Source organism: Triticum aestivum, chromosome 7B (assembly GCF_018294505.1).
Source record: "Triticum aestivum cultivar Chinese Spring chromosome 7B, IWGSC CS RefSeq v2.1, whole genome shotgun sequence".
Taxonomy (NCBI): Eukaryota; Viridiplantae; Streptophyta; class Magnoliopsida; order Poales; family Poaceae; genus Triticum; species Triticum aestivum.
In genome coordinates, this window is record NC_057813.1 from 56,614,032 (window position 1) to 56,619,786 (window position 5,755).

Sequence of the window (5,755 nt, forward strand, 5' to 3'; positions counted from 1 at the left end):
CAATTTTGACTACAAATAATAGAAAATAGGCCAAATATTTACTAGACTCCCTAATGGGGCAGACAATGGCGTTGCAGTAGGCAAACGCTAGAGTAGATGGGACACATTGACTTCCCGTTGCAAGGCACAGGCATATTTGCTAGTATATATATATATATATATATATATATATATATATATATATATATATATATATATATATATATATATCCCTAATAATAGAACACGGATTGATTCCGTGGGTTCATCGTTACAATACGCTTCTTCTCGTATGTTTACGCTTTCGCTTTGAATTTAAAGTGGTACTAACTTTTGTCTCTCCAATTGAATCATGCATCTTCCGCGCCTGGGCTTCAGCCTTCAGCCCATCTGGCATGCATCTTCCACGTCTGGGCCGGACGCAGCTGTGGCGGCCCATCGCGTCTTCCTCTTATCTTCTGTCCTGCGCCGCCGGCAGCCCTCTCCGCGCTCCACTGGTCCTAGCCCTGCCATTCTTCCGGCACGGCGGCACCCTTGTCGGCGGCGGAGACGGCCACGGCAGAGGATGAGAAGGCGGTCGCCGTGCCCACGCGTGAGGATGGAGGGCGCCTCGACGGGGCGCATGGTCGGGTGAGGGGTAGCGCCCTTCCCGACGGCGGAGGACGAGAAGGTGGCCGCCGTGCTTGCCGCGGCCGCCGATGCGTAGAGGAGGGGCGGTCAGCGCAGAAGCCCAGCTCCAAGAATGAAGGGATCCCCTCCTCACCTCGTCCCCGTCCTCTTCCCTACCCAGCGGACAGCCGGAGGAGGAGGATATGCCGTCTCTCTCCTTCCCGTACATCGAAGGTGAGCTCCTCTACACCCAAGAGGACGCAGGCTCGCCGTGCACAACGACGGAGCAGCAACCCGCGCCCCTCCTCCCCACCATGATACATCCTCCCCCGGTCGTCGGATCCGGCCGAGATCAGTTTTGGACGTGCTACCACTGGGGTGCATCCCTTTCTTACGCCCCCACGTCGGCCTCCATGGTTGTTGTCCTCCTCTTGGTCATGTTCTCACGGCTGGCTTCAAAGATTACACTCGGCGGTGGCTTAACTGAATTCAGAGAAGTTTGGACGTATACAGTTCTACAATCAAGCACGTGTATGTGTTTGATATAATGCCTAAATGTACTAGCATCCTTTTTGTTGCATTGGCTGTTGGTGCATAACAAATGAGTAGATGATCTTAATTTTCTATAAGGATGATAATCCTGACTCTTATTTTTGACCTTCTTTTACTGTGTATAACATGCTAATTTCAACTGAATAGACTGCCAATTTGCCAATCAGTTTGTGTTATTTTCACTGAATATTTTGTTGATGTGCAGTAAAATGTTTGTGGTTGCAGGCAGATCTTGAGTGGATTATGTCCTTTAACTCAGATTTGCTCATTGCTGTCGGTGGATACTTGCTCTGAGGGTGTGATCTGCATCATCGTCATGTATTGTGTCGGTCATAAGGATTGTGGTTGTGGCAGTGCTTCAGCGCTAAGGGCATGTTTCCATCAGAATGTTGGAGCAGCTGGCTCAGCCAACATGGTGAGGGTGTCTCCCAAGACCTCTGGATGGGATTGGCATTCCACAAATTGTTCAATACCTTATCTACTTTGCAACAATGGGATGATGAGCTGATTTCTCGTCTAGCGTAAAGAGAGAGAATGATATATCCGATGTTCTTAATTACTAGAGTCAGGGTCCTGCTCAAATCGTGGTCCTTCTGTTCTATGTAATTTTATTTTCTTGATGATGTGATGTTCTGCCATTCATTCTATGTTATGCCTGATGCGTGTGTCTTAAGCCTACCAATAACTTTTTGGATCAATGGTAAATCTACTGAGCAAACTCCTGTCTTATCCCAATTGTGTGTCTTAAGGTTAATCTATTCATAGTTACTTTTCCTTACAAAGGTCATCTCTTTTTTGTATATTTTTCTTCTCTGTCCTTTACGGTAACATAGAGTGTGCTCACATTGTTGCAACTTGCAACTTGCAATTAGTTCTAGATTTGTTCATGCTTGCCATTCGAGGTCAGAGTAAATATTTTGGCAGCGTAAATACTGATGGAAGTGTCATACAATTTCGTCTTATACAGCTATAACAGTTTTGATACATATATTTTATCTGATTAACTTGCACTTCTGCACCACCATAGTAAGCAGTGAAGATCTGCCTCTTTGTTTTCAATTAATGTGAGAACTTCTAGCCTTCTAGAATAAGCGTGGTAGCTTATTTAACTTTGTTCTAAGAAATACCGTATATGGTCAGTGTACGACGAAAGTCTACTTATCAACTTTGTTAATCTGGTTACAGTCAACTTAGGGGGTGCTTCTTTCACTTCAGTATTTATCAGTAATATTGGTAGTTCTCTGTAGTATTCTGTTTGTATTAGTTTTACCTCTTTTTCCATGATGATTGCTTAGTTGCATTATTTTTGCTTCTGACTATACTGCCCTGCTGCAGATGGTAGCGTCTCAAAGTGGATTTTTTTTTAACATTTGATAAACGTTTGGAAATTCAAGTCTGGTCATGTTGTGCAACCTGTGACCTATTACTTCTTAATTAATGGACTTTAAGTTTCAGTCATCCCTATATCGTCAGGTAATATAACAAGGCTATTGTTTAGATCATATAATCAAGCATGTCTGCTTATCAGAATTAGTGATTGCCATGTTTGTTGAACTAAAGTTTCACCTGTCAGATCAGTTTACACACATTGAATTTAACTTAGTGTACCTAGGTTTTACCTTCTGCAAAGGTATAACACCTGCAGATGATCTGATTTTTCTTCGTCTAGATCCCCATGTGTGTGTATATATGACATACATTGTCCTTCTGGTTTTTTTCCAGTAGATGATTGTGGAAAAAGTTTTCCAATCCATGCCTTTTTGCTATACTAATTATTTTGGGTGATGCAACATAAGTTATATAATTGCTGCACTTATGTAATTAATTTATCTGGCAAAAGATTGTCATGATGATAGCTCTAACCTCTGTGCCAACAATCTGAAAATTGTAGCATTATCCTTTACTAATTTTAAATTCTTTTGGTGATTTTTCTCGGAGGTAGATAAAGCACGGATTGATTGCGTCGGGTTCACCGTCACAATACGCTTCTTCCCGTGAATTTACGCTTTCAGTTTAAATTTAAAACGTATGCGCGAGGTGGTACTAATAAAATTTGATATGCCGCATGCTAGCCTCGCTGGCAAATCCTAAACGGCGCCCGTTGCGCCCGTTTCTTCTATTTCGACCAACGGGCGCACACCCTCTCTCCGCGATGGGCCGGCCCTCTTTCATTTTTTTTTTCGTTTTCTGAACTTGCAAAAAGGGCGTGACAGGGAATCGAACCCGCACCGCGGGGTTCTCTATAGAACGCGCTAACCAACACAGCCAAGCCACCTTCTATGACTATCTAATTCCTCTTTTCTCTTTACTTCTCACGTGTTTTTCTTTTTCTTTTTTCCTGTTGTTCTTTCTTTTTGCCTTTTCTTTTTCTTTTTCCTTTTTCTATCTTTTTCAAAATCGACGAACTTTTTTTCAATTGTATGAACTTTCTTTCCGATGAAGTTTTCTTCAAAATGCGCCAGCTCGTTTTCTCCAAATTTTGTTCATGTTTCCGAACTTTGTTCACGTTTCAAAAATAGTTTTGAATTCCAAATTTTTGTTGACCGTATTGAAGAAAAATGTTCACCGTACATTGAAAAAATGTTCAGTATGTATAAGAAAATGTTCATCATGTATAGAAATTTTGTTCAGCATGCATTCAAAAGGAGTTCATCGTATTTAAAAAAAGTTCTATGTGTATTTGAATATTGTTCACCATACATTGAAAAAATGTTCAGTGTGTATAATAAAATGTTCATCGTGTAGAGAAAGTTTGTTCAGCATGCATTCAAAAAAAAGTTCAGCGTATTTAAAAAAATGTTCAGTATTTCTTTGAATAATGTTCACCCTATATTAAGAAAATGTTCAATGTGTATTCGCTTTCTAAAAATTGTTCATAGTACAAAAAAGTATTCAAATTTCAAAATTTGTTCAGTTTTTGAAAAACATAGTTCACGTTTAAAAGAAAAGGAATATTCGAAATTTACGTATGATTTTTGAAACATTTGTTCGCATATTTTAGATTTTCATTTTTTTCCAAGAATTAATGGAAAATGTTAAAATACCCCGGATCTACCATTTGGGCTGGTACTTAAAAACAAACACCTTTTTTAGGACGTAGACAATTAGTATCCCAGCTGGCCAGCTTCGTTAGCATTCAGCGCTAGGTATGGAGTTCGGGTCCCGTTGCCATCGTTTTTGTTTTTCAATTACCTCGTTCGCTCGAGGCTTCGTTTGGGTTTTCTGCGTACGTCGCGTTTCGTGGGCCGGCCCAACTAGCCAGGCGCGTGGGCGCCGGTTCTCCTAGCCGGCGCTTAAGGCGCCGACTAGGAGCTCCCAGCCTCGCTAGCCAGGACCTCCATTGTCGCACGCTAGCCTTGCTCGTTTTGTTTAGCAAAGCTAGCCTCGCTCGTACAAAATCAAATTGCTAGCTATGGGCTATTGATCCTTTTATTATGGGCCTTCTCTTACGGGCGGTTAGCCAACTTTTAAATTTTCCTGGCAAGTAGGCTCGGTAGAAAAAGAGAGAGAGAGGGGGGGGGCCCTTTTTTAGCTGTACTACAAATTCCCTAAAAAAACTGTACTACAAATTTGTCTAAAAAAAACTGTACTACAAATAAGAGAATAGTCCCGCATTGCTATCTCATACCAATTCCCATCAATTTATATATGCTGGCAAGTTCCTTGGAATGTCAACAAGTGGCTTGACGAATAAACAAACACATGATCGAAATAGAATTTATCTTTCAAACACTAACTCAAAATATAACATGTTATCTATGACAAAATCATGAGAAAAATGTGTATAAATTTTAAATATACATACATACCTGAAATATCCTTTCGTCGGCCTAATTTTTTATGTCGCATTCGTCCGAGTCAGGCACAAACAACGCACGGTTTTTTCGCTCATCTCCCTCCAATATTCTATCTGAATCTGTTGAACGTGGACATATGACTCTAGATATATACATCCTTTTCATGTTTAATCTTTTTTTTGACAGATTAAAATACTCTTCAAAATAGTTATTTGTCAGACACTAACTCAAAATATAACATGTTATATATGAAAAATTCCTGAGAAAAAATGTGTATAAATTTTAAATATATATACATGCATACCTGCAAAAATCTTTCAATGGACTAATTTTTTTACGTCGCATTCATTCGAGTAAGGCACTCAGAGTAAAACAAATCGAGGCTCCAGTTATTAAGATGGCACTTAAAGTAGCCTTTGACCTCCACCTCTCCTTTCTAACGGGCATTTGCTCAGTATGATGATGAAAACTATAAGCTCGTGTACATAATAAAACTTGCAAAAGGGCGAAAGGATGAATAGGTTGATGACAATGAGGAGACGGAGCAATTGTGATAAGTGGCGAAATATAAGTTTTGTTACCCGTTGCAACGCACGGGCTCTTTTGCTAGTATATATATATATATATATATATATATATATATATATATATATATATATATAGGGAAAATCCATCCTACCACCCGGTGGTAGTTACCCCACATGTCTCATATACTACCATGTGGCACTATATATACTATTTTATTATTTTAAATATGTTCATATACTATATCTAAGATATTTCAAAGCAAGTTACATGAAAAAATTGCATATGAGCCC

General features: G+C 40.0%; 1 long non-coding RNA gene across 2 annotated transcripts; it reads left to right on the top strand.

Moving 5' to 3' along the window:
• The first annotated feature begins 385 nt into the window (after nt 1–385).
• On the top strand, nt 386–1,818 carry LOC123161863 (uncharacterized). 2 transcript variants are annotated; one of them, XR_006480923.1, is made up of 2 exons: nt 386–1,119; nt 1,366–1,818. It is a non-coding gene; the product is annotated as an uncharacterized lncRNA (long non-coding RNA). The 2 variants fall into 2 exon arrangements; XR_006480922.1 differs by having other exon boundaries at nt 386–822.
• Nucleotides 1,819–5,755: the final 3,937 nt, after the last annotated feature.